Source organism: Ceratotherium simum, chromosome 6 (genome assembly GCF_057802395.1).
Source record: "Ceratotherium simum simum isolate JZ-2026a chromosome 6, ASM5780239v1, whole genome shotgun sequence".
Taxonomy (NCBI): Eukaryota; Metazoa; Chordata; class Mammalia; order Perissodactyla; family Rhinocerotidae; genus Ceratotherium; species Ceratotherium simum.
The window spans coordinates 7,323,920-7,338,563 of record NC_141905.1 but is presented as its reverse complement, the minus strand read 5'-3'; the positions used below and the strand labels follow the sequence as shown (position 1 = coordinate 7,338,563).

Sequence of the window (14,644 nt, the reverse complement as noted above, 5' to 3'; positions counted from 1 at the left end):
TCATACTTCATTGAGAAAACAGAAACCACGAGAGACGACAGCCAGGAGAATTAAGCCTTCATCTTCCAACCACCAAACTTCCTGGCAAGGGCACACAACTTTTCTGCATTCCCTCATTCACTTCTCACTTCATACAGCTTGACCCTCTACCTTGATTATATGCTTCCAGGCAGCAGACTAAGTTATATTTCTGAGAATTGCCTCTGGATGCTAAGCACATAGAAAGCAATCTATATGTATTACCAAATAAGAGACAAGGAAGTTAATTACTAATTCTGCATTCACTGTCAAATGATCACTAACTTGTCTATTAGACATTTTGAAAACCACAATTCAAGTTTATTTACATTAATATTAGGGAGAAAACTTCACACTACTCTTATTACTCCCATAATCTCTCTCCAGTTTCACTTATTATTCATATCCTGAGTATTTACTCAGCAGGTATACAGATATTTTGGTTCTTGTTTTACACACTGTGGAGGAAAACTATGTTTTAAATATCACTGCTACCAATGCAATAAGAGAAAAAACTAGAGGTGTAAACGCTAGGAGAGAGAAGGTAAAAACTGGAGGAAGTTAAAAAAAGGATGGCAAGATTTATACCTGAAAAATAAAAAATTCAACTACAGAATGATTACAGATAATAAGAAAATTTAAAAAAGAGGTTTATTTACATACAAATATTAACTAATATGCAAAATAAACAGCTTTTTTTTTTTTTTTTTTTGCTGAGGAAGATTCGCCCTGAGCTAAGATGTGTGCCAGTCTTCCTCTATTTTGCATGTGGGTCGCCACCACAGCATGGCCGCTAACAAGTGGTGTAGGTACGTGCCCGGGAATCACAGCCGGGCCCCTGAAGCGGAGCGCCCCAAACTTAACCACTAGGCCACAGGGCCGGCCCCTAAACAGCTTTTTGTACACAACCAGGTAGAAGATAAAATGGAAGAAAAAATGCTATTTCTAACAGCAATAAAAATAAATAATAGGAAAACTTAAATACATAAAATAGCAAAAAACTTAAAAATGCTATTAGGAACCCAAAAAGAGACTTGAACAAATGAAAAGGTTAAGTTTTCCATATTCTTGAGTAGAAAGACACAACACCATAAAAATGTCAATTCTCCTATAAATACAAAGAAAATCCTAACGGCAAATTGAATCTATGTGATAATCAGGGTGGGGGTGGGGAAAAGGAGATATTAACTGGAAAAGGGCATGAGAAAACTTTCTGGGAGATGGTAATCTTCTATGTCTTGATCTGGGGTTACACAAGTGTATACATAGGTAAACATTCATTGGGCTGTACATTTAAGGTTTGAGTATCTTACTGTATGTAAATTTTACCTCAGTAAAATAAAAAATTAAGTCATCCCCATAGAAACAGCAACTAGAGTACATGGGTTGATTCTAAAGGTTCATATAAAACAAACAAGATAGAAGCCAGAAAAGATTCTGAAAAAGAAGAGAAATGAAAGGGAATTAGCCCTAACAGAAAAGATAGTATAAAATACAATAATTAAAACAGGATGCTTTGGTTCTGAAATAGGCAGACAGATCAGAGGACCAGAAATGGTCCCAAATACACATAGAAATTCAGTAAATTATAAGAGTGGCATTTCAAACCTGTAAGACAAAAATGTATTATTTAATAACTGATGTTGGGACAACTGGATGGTCAACCAGTGAAAAAAATAAGGTTGGACCCATACATCACACCTTATCTCAGAATAAATTCCAAATAATTAAAAGAATTAACAACACAAAGAGAGAGAGAGAGAAGAACAAAGAAACCATAACAGAATTAGAGAAATAACATTTGAGAATTTTTGTACAATCTTCAATTAGGGAAAGACTTTCTAACCATAAAGATACAACTCAGAAGTCAGGAAAGACTGGTAAGCTTAACTACTGAAAAAAAAAATTCAGCATGACAAAACCACCATAAACAGACGTAAAAGGCAAACAGCAAACTGGGAAAAATATTTCCAAAAAATAGCACAGAGCTATTTCCCATAATACAAAAATAAATCCTACAAATCTAAGAAAATGAGTAACAAAGCCATAGAGAAACAGGCAAGGATATGAAGAGTTCACGATAATGAAAATATAAATAGCCCTTAAAAGATGAAAGAGGGCCGGCCCCGTGGCTTAGCAGTTAAGTGCGCGCGCTCCGCTGCTGGCGGCCTGGGTTCGGGCCCCGGGCGCGCACCAACACACCACTGCTCCGGCCATGCGGAGGCCGCGTCCCACATACAGCAACTAGAAGGATGTGCATCTATGACATACAACTATCTACTGGGGCTTTGGGGGATAAAATAAATTAAAAAAAAAAAAAAAGATGAAAGATATTTAATCTCACTCCTAATGGTGATGAGGAAATAAGCAGGCATTCTTACACAGTGCTGGTGGAATGTAAGTTGGAACAATCTCTACAGATGGCACTTTGGCAATATCTTATCAAAATTATAAATCACATATACTCTGACCAGCAATTCCACTTCTTGAAATGTATCTTATACATACAAGTGTGAAATGATGTATGTACAAGGTAAGCCACTGTACCATAGCTTTTGATAGCAAAAGCTGTAAAAATGTACATTTCAGTCAGTTGAAATCAACTTAAATGTACATCAAAAGGGGGCTTAATAAATGTTACATCTGTATAATGATGGATTGAATTTTTGTGTCCCCCCAAAATTCACACGTTGAAACCCTAACCCCTGGTATTTGGAGTTAGAACTTTAGGAAGTAATTACGTTCACAAGAGGTCATGAGGATGGGGCCCCCACAATGGGATTAGTGTCATAAAAAGAGGAAGAGAGAGCAGAGCACTCTCTCTCCATGTGAGGACACAGTGAGAAGGTGATGTCTGCAAGCCAGGGAGAGTCCTCGCCAAGAACCAAATCTCTTGGCACCTTAATTTTGCACTTCCCAGCCTCTAGAACCGTCAGAAATAAATGCTGTTTAAGCCACCCAGTCTATGGTATTTTGTTACAGCAGCCCAAGTTGATTACGACAAATGGTATGCCATGAAGGTGTTAAAAAAAAAAAAAAAGTATGCTATTTATGTACTGACATGACTAATACGAAATAATCTCCAAACTACATCATTACGTTGAAAACAAAAGGTAAAGGATTATGAGAATGGTATGCAACAAGTTACATAAAGAAGGGGGGGAGGGCAGAGGACATACATTATACATATAAGACACACAATCCCTCATTGGCAATTCTGAAATCCATAAAGCACTGAAAAATAAAAATCTTTTATAAGTTTAGTACAAACCTATTTGGTGTCAAAATCTGACAAAATTTTACATAAGGCTTTTTATAATCTTTATTGTACTATTTATGCTTTTGATACAGAAACATTAATGTGTTTGATTATGGGATGCTACCACACCTCCTGCTAGGGGTTTTGGATAATACGGTAGATGTACTATATTACCTTTCTACAGTCCCCCCAGCTAAAAACCAAACTTTAATTCTGAAATACATCCGGATCAAGGGTTCTGGACAAGGAATATCTATACGTACTTGCACATACATAAACTATCTTTGGAAGGATCCACAGGAAACTTAACACTGTTTCCAATGTAGAGCAACTGGGTGGCTGCACCAAGTGGAAAGGAGACTTTTTACTGTATATCTTATTATATCTTTGGAATTCTGAATCAAAGTGAATACACTACTTAGTCAAAATACAAACAAAATGTAAATAAAATTACTAAAACTTTTTAATTCTCAGTAGTAACAAAGCTAGAAGCTTTGGGTTTTGTTTGTTTTGACTGAATAGTGACCTTTTCTTAAGTCACAGGGAAATCTATACAGTGGTGGCTTTCCTTCATCTCACTTTTGGTTGACCCAAATGGCATCTGAGAGTCAGAGCATCACCCTCTCAGGAGCAAGTCAGAGAATATTGAGTATCCACTCCCATTAACAGCTTTTAGGAAATAGCAACTTCCCAATGTTTTTGATGCCTCGTGCCAAGCACAGCAGGTGTACTTGGCTGTTTTTCTCTAGTGTCCCAAGAAATACATTGGGGCTTGGACCTCTCTGCAACAGGAAACAGTGAAGCCCATACATATTACAGAAAGACTTAAGAAAGTGCTCCTAGCATAGATCTAGCCTTAAGTCTTCAGAGCTTCAATACAGAAGAGTTTGAGGACTCTGGTTAGTATCTGAGTAGCATCTTTTTTACTATCTGCTTTTCATATACTTATTTTGATACTCTGTTGTGTTCCAAAATGGATTTAAGGGGACTGGTTTGCCTTTTCTTATGATTTCGATTTTGGCTAATCTGTACCACACTCTCAATTTTAACCAGAAATTAGGAGAGAAGACATCCTGCTTTTTGTGGTTTATCTAATGAGTATATTTTAAAAGGCAGAGTGAGGCGCGTATGGTTTGGAAGTCTCCAAATGCCCCAACATTCAGTTCTCAGGCCTGAAGACTAAAGAAATTCCCAATGAAATGCCTAACAATATTTGGTTCTTTGCGTTAGGACATAAATGCACTTATGTTTATCCCTATCTCCCATCAAGTTATACTCACTGGAAGTAGAGACTGACTTGTACTTCCTGTGGCTCCCACATCACTTAATACCTGAATTGGTATAGAGTGGCTTCTCAAGAAATGCAAACCTGTGCACATCCAGTATCATCTCAGAGTTGCTGTCCTCAAGAACGAGCAAGAAATTTGATGGACCAATATAACCACAGAAACACTACATAGACAACTTAGAAAAACATAGAAAAAATATTATTTCCAGATGCTACTTATAAATATCCTCCCTTATTTTGCTAGAGACCTCTAGAAAATGCTTAATGAACTACTGTGGTTACCTAGACTCTGACAAACTTTCAATCTTCACAGAGAGTCAAAGATCTCAGTAAGATTAAAGATTCGACAGTATTCCATTTTCTTCAAATATGGGTACGTGATAAAGCTATTCCCAGTTCCTGAATTCCCATTCCTTTAGATATCTGTCAAAATAAACCTAGGAAAGTTTAGGCAATTCTCTACAGTGGGAAAGGTAAACATGGCAAAACAACTTTGTATCAGAGTGTGGCAAATAATTTCCCTTTAATATCTGTTTTTGGAATATTTCCAAATTTCGAGGCAGAGAGGATTACTGGTCCAAATGTTAAATCATTTCAGTCAATTAAGATTAGACAAGACAATCAAATTTTAAATGAACCCCCCAGAGTTGCAGAGGGAAATAACCGGTGTATTCTGGAGAATTTGAATGTATACTGTCATATCAAAATGGTTTTAAATTTACTTGGCATTTTGCATTTGCTCCAAGTTAAAAATAGTAAGTGATAACAATAGCTAAAATTTCCTGAATACTTACATCCAGTGTTCCAGGCACTGTACTAGAGTGACAGGCAATTCACATGCAGTACCTTATTTAAACCTCACAGCCCTATGAGATTATGTGCTATTATTATTCTCATTTGACAGATAATAAAACAGGCCCAAAGACGTTACATAATCTGAACTAGCCCATGCCACACAGTTAGATTTGGAGCATGGATTAGAACTCAGGACTGACCCTAAAGCCCATGTTAGCAACCAGTATTAAGTTTGGCCTCCTTAACTTTCTAAAGAATTGGCAGATTTTAACCAAAACTGATGTACTACCAAAGGGTAACCAGAGACATGGATACATATTTGTGATATAACCCACCACCTTGAAAAAGAATGGCAGCTAATGAGTTTTTTAAAAGGCTTTATACACATACACACTCACATATAACTTTAAAATCTGGATTTCAATGAAATTTGGCCTGCCCACAGATTTGGGATAGGCTTTTGTTTCTTTGGAGGAAGCCCTCTCACAAATCTTTTTTTTTTTTTCTTTTTGTGAGGAAGATCAGCCCTGAGCTAACATCCATGTTAATCCTCCTCTTTTTGCTGAGGAAGACCAGCCCTGAGCTAACATCTATTGCCAATCCTCCTCTTTTTTTTCCCCAAGGCCCCAGTAGATAGCTGTATGTCACAGCTGCACATCCTTCTAGTTGCTGTATGTGGGACGCGGCCTCAGCATGGCCGGATAAGCGGTGCATCGGTGTGCGCCCGGGATCTGAACCCGGGCCGCCAGTATCGGAGCGTGCACACTTAACCACTAAGCCACGGGGCCGGCCCCTCAAAAATCTTTTAAAAGAACATAAATTCACAGTTTAGAAATGGCTTAAGTCCCATCCCTGATCATAAGCTTCTTGAAGCTAATCAACTCTTCATTTTCACATCTTACACTAAGTCTCTGAGAGCACAGTGTCTCGTTAGCAAGCACAGCGCTGTGGAATAAATCAAATCTACCATTCAAAGAACTCCGAGCTTATGGTGAAGCTTTTTATTTGTTTTATAAGTATGGATATTACAGAAAATATTTGACTCGCAACAATTTTCTCTGCTTCTGAAAATTACAAGTCTAACATTCATTGCTGTTCTTGACACAGGATTCTGATTTTCACCCAAGAAGGACTCTTTCTTGTCCCAGTACGTTTTCTGAAGAACTACCTGTCTGGGGAACAACCCTTCTATAAAAAGAGTTCCAACAGCCTCAGTTTACAGTTCTAAATCCAACAATCTGTCTAAGGCTCTAGAGCTTGTTGATGACAAAGTCCAGATGATAGAACTGAGAAGTGAACCTAGGTGTGACTGCTGGACAGGTCTAGTTCCACCTATTGCCCTGAACGACAGGACAGCTCTTATTTCAATCTTCTGTCACCTTTTAGGTAGCAAAGTCAGTTGACTTAGAACTCATTTCTGAAATCAAAGTTCAAGTTAATCTGCATCAGAGTAAGAAGACAAAGCTTCTAAATGTTCATGTAAAGAGCTCATGACTAAGACAATAAGCATTACAGCTCACTGAAATAGGCAAATGACTCATATCTAAAGTTATGTGGCTATAATGATTTCCTTGTACCACATGAATCAGAAAAGCTCCTCAACCAGAGACCTCCAAAGAGCTGGCCTCTTAATGTCAGACATTTTATACTTCCACACGTGCAACAAAGAATCTCAACTATCTAGATGACTCAAATTCGTCAAACTCAACTCACTGGCAAAGCAGACTAACAAGAGTCAGGCTTCTATTCAACAACCTCTTAATAACCACTAGGAAAGCTGGTGACCAGATACTTAACAACAAATTACTTCAAGAAGTTTCACTGAGCCTTGAGTATCTTCACAAGGTCAATTCCATAATATTAAACATTGAGAAAATAGTTAAGATTCCAACCTCATTAATTTTGGTAAAATTTATTCTTAAACTAATTTCCTTTCCAAGTGGCCTTTCTCCCAGGATGTAAGGTGGTATGAAGGACATAGTTTCCTACTCTGCCAGGACACTTAAAGGGAGTCCTTTTCAAATTCATTAACGGAATACTAAAGTACTTACTAAGAGACTCAGTGCTATCTCTTCCTTTAAATATAATTTAGAGTGGAATGGGGAGTGACTGCTAACGGGTATAGGGCTTCTCCTTGGGGTGATGAAAACGTTCTGGAAAGTGGTGATCAATGCATACCTTTGTGAACACATTAAAAACCACCGATGCACAACTAAAAGAGTAAATTTTATGGTATATCAATTACATCTCGATAAAGCTGTTATTTTCAAAAACCAACAGAATTTAGAAAACAAAACAAAAACTCTGGCTTGACATGTAGCCTGACAGTGAGCTACTGCCAAAGGACTTGTATCAGTAACTCCTACTGGAGCCTGACATACCTTAATTAACCAGGTAAAGCAATAACAGTTTGGTATCTCAAGATTTTCATCCCTTATTTCAATAAAATATCATTTTCTTATTTATTTGTACTCTACATCAGATAACAAAGAGCTCACCTGAAATTCTCCAAAACAAATGTCAAAATTCATTAAGTAGTGAGTAGAAAAGAGATGTAACTTGGATAAATCAAGTTATTATTTATTATTATTTATTAAATAAATCAATTATTTTGAGTTTTAGGCCCATATGCTTCATCAATGGTATGCTTCATCAATAGTATTAGTACAATGAAGAATTTAAAATTAAACATTACCAACAAACATTTCTAAAATGTTATTAGAAATTAAACATTTCTAATAAAACTTTTACGCAACTTGTTTCCTTTGTTCTAGCTTTTCCACTTAAAATACAGGAGTCATCAGAAACTTTTCAATTAATATTCACAAAAGGATAAATGCAATCATTTTAGACCCCTACTGAAATATCACTGTGTGTGTGCGAGATATATATGTATATGTATGCTATACATACATCGCACACAGATACACACATATTAAAAAAATTTTTTAGACAAGGTTTTATTTTAGGATTTAAAAGTATAGAATAGAAAAAAAAAAATTGATACTGAAATGATTCAAAAGCCCCTACTGTCGTGACAGATAATACATATGAACTGATCATTTAGCCATCTGGAAGTAACAGTTTGCACAAGGCTTCCAAAACTTTACAGAGAACGTTAAACTTTTTTTTAAGGCTTGATTTGAAATACTATCAGTTGTAAAGAGCTTTACATTAACCTGACTTTTATTGAACACTTACTATATATTCCAGGCTAGGTGCTGGAGGAGACACAGATGCAAGACAGGCCTGTCCTCAAGGAAGTCCCATTTTGATGGCTTGCTTTTGTCAGGCACAGCACTACACATGTTCACTTACAGCATCTGACCTCCTAGGCTTAACCCACAGCAGGGGAATCTGAGGTAAACATTACAAATCACTGTAAGGCTGTAAGACTGAAAAATTAAATTCGCAAATAAATAAAAGCTGTTGTACATTTAGACCAAATCTAACTCTACTTCCTAATATAACATTACACTATAAGTTCCAGATGTACTACTAAAAAATACTAAAATGACCCAGAGTATAACTATACCTTCTTTAACACACATCACTTACATAACCGTCTCATTTAAAGGCACATCTATTATATTTCAGTCAAAGCATCCTCTTCCACTAAAGGATATTTCTTTTTATCTTCAAACTCTCCATCTGAGTACAGTACGTACTGAACAGTTGCTGAATGAATGAATGAACTAAATGATGTTCTAATTGCCGAGGAGGTATTTGCTGGATGCTCATCTCAAAACACAATGGACTGACACACCAGAATTCTACTGTAACGATTACTGAATTTCAGAGGTAAAAATAGTAACCACCGAACATCGTCTGATACCACGCAGTCAACATGTTACCAAGTTCACAGTAAACATTTGATAGGGAACTTGCAGAAATTAAAATTAAAAGTGTTCATCGCAATACTTTAAAACGGACTTGGTTCTACCACCTAAGGATTGGGAACACAAATGCAAGACAAAGAGGTCGGAGGGTGGGGTGAAAAAGTCAAAAGGTCACCACCGAGCGACCGTCCAGAGAAACGCCCGCTGACCACTGAAGCTCGCGCCGAGCTTGACGGCCACCCTTCGCCCCAGCCCCGGGCCCCGCTCTCCCTCGCAGCCCAGAGCTGAAGGCCACCCCAACCTTGTTCCGCGCCGCTGCTACGTTCGCTCAGAACGTCAGCACAAAGAAACCACCGGGAAACAAAACACGGTCCCCGTGGGCGCCGGGACCGGGCCACCGCCGCGGGAGGCACTAGGGCGCGGCGGGCCGCCCCGGCGCCTCCGCCGAAGTACTTCCGAACTTGCCACCCACCCCCGCTCCCTTCTCGCCTCCCGACGCGGGCGCGGGACCCGCACAAGCAGGGCGCGCGAGGACCGGCGGGCGGAGCTGCGCGGCGGGCCAGGGTCCCGCAGCCCCACGCCCCCCGCCGGCTGCCGCCTCCCGGGCCGCTATTGGTCGCGCGCCGCCCCCGCCCCGCACGCCCCCCGCGCCCCCCGCCCCGCGCGCTCCCGCCCCCACCACGGGAGGGGGGTACCGCTGGGGAGAAGGCGGCAGCCGCGGCACAATAACATAAACACGGCGGGGCCGCGGGCCGCCAAGGCCCTACGGCGGCCGCCGCACTCACCAGGCAGCGCAGCGAACGGCGACAGGAGAGCCCGCCGGCGGGCACCGGCGCCGTCCGGGCGGTCGCCGCGGCCGTTACCCAGCGCCGCTGGCCGCTCCGCGATCCGGGCCTCGTCGTCCGGCCTCGGCCGCTCCGCTGAGTAACAAGGACGCGGGCCGTCACCGCGCACGCCCGCCCACGTCATCGCGCAGGGCGCCGCCCCCACGCCTCGCGAGCGGCCCGCCGGGCGGGGCGGCCCCGGGGCCCGGATTGCGGGGCGGGGCTACTCTGGGGGCCGGGAGGGCTGGCGGAGGTCGCCCGGAGGCGGAGCTGCGGAGAGAGCCTCTGAGGGCGGCGTGTGAGGGGCGTGGCGGGGAGCCGGAGGGGGCGGGGCCCTGCTCCCGGCACGTGGCGGCGCGTGGCCAGAGTGCCCGGCGGCTGGCCCGGGCTGTCCGCTAGTAGGAGCCAATACCTCAGGGGTTCCTCGCCCCGGGGTTTGCAGGTGAGGTGCGCTTAGACCAAACTCGCTCGGAGGAGCAGACTTCCCGGCCCCGGGCGCACACCTGAGGGACGAAGAGCTCATTACCTTGACCAACAGTGTGGTGCATTCCGAAGACACCTGCGCAGGGCCCAGCAACCCACAAGCAAATAAATGTTCCCTTCAACCAGCTGGAAAAAGCTGCCTCTTGTTTTCCCAAAATCCACCTCCTACCAGATTCCATGCATTAACGCCATTTATTTCTGGACCCCACAAAGCGTGTAGATATTGTTATAGAAGTGACACATTGGCAAGCCCTTAAATATCCAGCAATGGGTGGAAGGGTGTCTAAACTACATACACCCTGGCAATAGAATACATTTTAGCTATTTAAATGCCATGTGTTGGAGGAATTCTTAACAACACGAGAAAATGTTCATAATACATCATTAAGAAAAAGAAGCAAGTCTATATAGAGAATGATCCTACTTATATACTATATATACATAGAAAAAACCTGGAAAGAAATATGCCAAATTATTTTAACCATAGTTCATCATTAGACTGTGGAATGAAACGTAAATTGGTTCTCTTTTATCCTTTGGGTATTTTTCCATGGGTTCCAAATGGAACAGTTATGTTCCTAATCAGAAAAATGTATATTACTTTAATAATGAATCAATAAATATTTATTGAATAAATGAGTGAATTCAGGTAGACTATCTTCCCATGTCATGTTGGGTTGGCCTATTTCCAGTCATTCTGAAATGGAAGGCAAATGTGAGCATTCATTCATTCATTCTCTCCTCATTCCCTCCCTCCCTCTCAGGCTTCTTTATTTCCTTCCTTCCTTCCTTTATTTCTCCAATAAGTATTTATTGCATGCATTCTGTGCCAGGCACTGTGCTAGCACTGATAATAATATGATGAAGCTTACAGACTTAATCACTTTAATTTGGAAATAGTAACAGTAAACAAATGCAAAGTGATCACCTCATTATAATACAAATTGATATGGCTACACACTATTATAAAACCAATTGATAGAATTAATAAAGCCAGGAAAGGCTTTCTTGAGGAACTGCCTCTTGAACTGAGAATAGATTTAACTAGGCAGAAAATATTTCAGACAGAAGTAACTTAGTGGGCAAGGGTCTTGTGGTGAGAGGGAGCAGGGTGAGTTGGAGAAATTGAGGAAAAGCCAGTGCTGCTGGAAGATCAAGGAAGAAGGAGCTATGAGATGAAGTTGGGAAGACTGGAAAGGGACCAAACCTAGTGCAGCCATACTACCCATGTTGAAAATCTTGTCTTTATCCTAAGTGCAATGGGAAGACCCTGACATGCTTCAGCAAAGGGGGTGGCATGGTCAGAATGGCATCTTGAAGATTCCGTATTGGCCGGAGGCCAGGTGGATGTAGTAGTCTAGATAACAGATGGTAGAGGCTTGGTCTATGGTAATAGTCATGAAAACAGTAAGAGGAAAGATCTGAGGACCATTTAGGAGATCCAAAGCACAGAAGTTGATAATGGGCTATGTGGGCAGTGAAGGAAAGAGAGATATCAAGGAAAGCTCACAGGTTTCTGGCTTGCGGCCAAGGATAGATGTTGGTGCTGGTTCAGAGATGGGAATCTTGGAGGAGGACAAAGCTTGAGTGGAAAGATGGGGAGAGCAGGTAGTTTGAAGGCTTTTGATCTGCCCAAAAGAGATGCCAAGTTGGCATTTAGATATACAGAGCTGGGCTCAGGTAGATAAGAGATGAATCATCGACAGATAATGATGACTTGAAGTCTTGGGTATGGATGAGTTAGCCTAGGCCTGAGGGAAAGAGGGTAGTGGGCAAGAGCAGAAGACAGCCAGGAACCAAGCTTGAGGAACTTCAGCATTAAATGGCCATGAAGAGGATGAGCCTGCCAATGACCTGCCAGGGAGGTAGAAGGAAAGAGGGATTCAAGAAGAAAGGAGTGATCAATAATATCAAATATAAGAGGAAGCTTGAAATCCTGGAGTAGTTAAAGCCAGAAGTGAATTAGAGTGGGCTGAGGAATAAACAAGAGATGAGAAAACGGAGGTGGTGGATAACTAGGAGTCAGGCAGTGAAGAAAGAGACAAGCCTATTTACTGTTGGTAGGAAGACTGTTGAGAGGGAGAGGTAGAACAGAAGGAATAAACATGAGTGTAAGTTTCCTGGGAGAGCGGGGTGGGGGTGTGATTGGGCACACAGGTGGAAGTATTGGCAGGTACCTCCCAGTCCCCACCAGACAAATTAAAGACCTGGAGGTAACAAAAGACGATATGCTCAGAGCTGTTGTAAAATAAGAGGTTTTGCCAGAACAGAGCTCCAGAGTTTCCTGCCCAGTTCTGTAATACTATCAACAGCCTCTCTTTCATTCAACAGGAAGAACTTCTGATTTGTTAGCTTCAGTTTACCGCTGTCAGCTTCCAATGATCTATACCTAGAAGGGACATCCCGTGTGTTTAAATATGTGCATATGCGTGTGTGTGATTTCAGACAGCATTTCACTATTTGTGATTGAATGTAATCATCTCTGATATTCTACAAATTCAAAATGTTTTTTGTAACCCAGATGTGGCTCTGGGCCTCCTTCTTCCTTCTCACAGCATTTTGCTTGTTACCCTATCGTGGTTCCCTGTGAACCTATTGGGGGCTGACTCAGAAAAGGAGGAAGAGCTAAGGAATTCAGGTTTATTGCCTCTTGTCCCAGGGGAGTTGTCTTGGGGACAGCTGGTCCTTGGGTCTCTCTGAGGCTGGGATGGGGGAAAGAGAGAAAGGGAGGCTGCAGGCCCCTTAAATCCAGTCTCTGCTAGAGCCCTGAGAAATGGTGAGGAAGAGCTTGCACCCTGTCCAGAGTACCTCTTTCCTTGTCATCCTCCCCAGACCACATACACACACTGGTTTGCTTTGGGGTTGGGCCTTTGGCTAAGGTGTCAGTTGGACCTCACCAAGCTGTTCAAGGGTACAGAAACCGAAAGTTGAGACTTGATCTCACTTCCTAATTCCCTGACCTCACACTCCAGGTGTGGGGAGTCAGGGAGAGGGGGCTTACTGTAAGGCCTGCAGAAGGGCATCTCCGAAGACACACCCTCTCTCCTGACCCCATCTCCGCCACAGCCCTTCTTCTTTAGCCTCGCTTTCAAGCCACCCAGTTTGGTTTCCCAACCAGGCCCCTGGTCAAGTCACCCCTCCCACCATAGGAAGAAGAGGTTCAGAAACTCAGTCAGTCACTCCCTGACTCTAGGATGCTCTTTGAGGCTCTTTCAGGGTAGAGCCTGTGGGCTCCAGAGGCAGTGGCTCAGGCTCTGGTTGCATGAATAGAGGAAAGATGAGTGTTCATATTGCAAACTGATGTCTCCAACTGCAAGAACTATGACATTTCCTCAGGGGTAGAACATGACCAAAAATGACCAGAGTTCCTCAGTCACAACTTGAACAAAACAAAGTAGAGAGAGAGGTGGGTGGTACACTAATTTGAATTTACAAGTAGTACCCCCCTCTTTGCTTGGGCTTCCTCCTTCCCTTCGCTCCCCTGTGCACACATCGCTTCTAGGTGCATGAAGAGAGACAACCCAGCTATTCAAGCCTATAGATTGAGTACACACGCATGTTCTCATGAAAAAAATGGTCAGCGTTTATTCTTCTAAGACGGTGGTTCTCAAATTGTGGTCCCCAGAACAGCAACATCAGCATCATTTGGGAATTGATTGGAAATGCAAATTCTCAGACTCACTTCAGACATGCTGAATTGGCAGCCCTGAGGGAAGGGCCCAACAATCTGTGTTTTAATGAGCCCTCCAAGTATTTCTGATGCTCACTTAAGTTTGAGAACCACTGCTCTAGGACACTAGCTCTTAGTCCACCTGGCGATTCAAATCACCCTGGGAGCTCTTGGGTGGTTTTTACCACCCATGCCTGGGCTCCACTTCTGGAGATCCTTCTTCAGAGGTCTGGAGTTGGGGGAGCCCAGGCTCCTGCAGTCTTTTTAAAAACCCCTCAGATGATTGCGATGTTCAGCCAAGACTAAGATCCAGTGCCTCAGGAAATTCAGCATATTTTCTTTTGTTTAAAATCTCAGAGCAAACTGTTCAGCACAACCTGCCCCGATTAGCTTTTGTGTTTCAAGTTCTCTCTTAATCCTTACTTTCATTATTGGCTTTTTATTCTAATGTTCTGCCCCCACCTCCCG

The 14,644-nt window shown here is 42.1% G+C and overlaps 1 protein-coding gene across 4 annotated transcripts in view; it reads right to left on the bottom strand.

The window, feature by feature from the left end:
* Positions 1–10,114, bottom strand: part of MAPK8 (mitogen-activated protein kinase 8) — a 103,622-nt gene extending 93,508 nt beyond the window's left edge. For 2 of the 4 annotated variants that reach the window (XM_087431823.1, XM_087431827.1), the window contains exons 1-2: positions 9,985–10,094; positions 8,562–8,717 (exon numbers count right to left, since the gene is read on the bottom strand). The gene's annotated coding sequence lies outside the window, so the exon portion shown is untranslated. Of the gene's footprint in view, positions 1–8,561; positions 8,718–9,984 lie in introns of all 4 variants that reach the window. The other 2 variants (XM_087431826.1, XM_087431825.1) reach the window with 2 other exon arrangements.
* Positions 10,115–14,644: the final 4,530 nt, after the last annotated feature.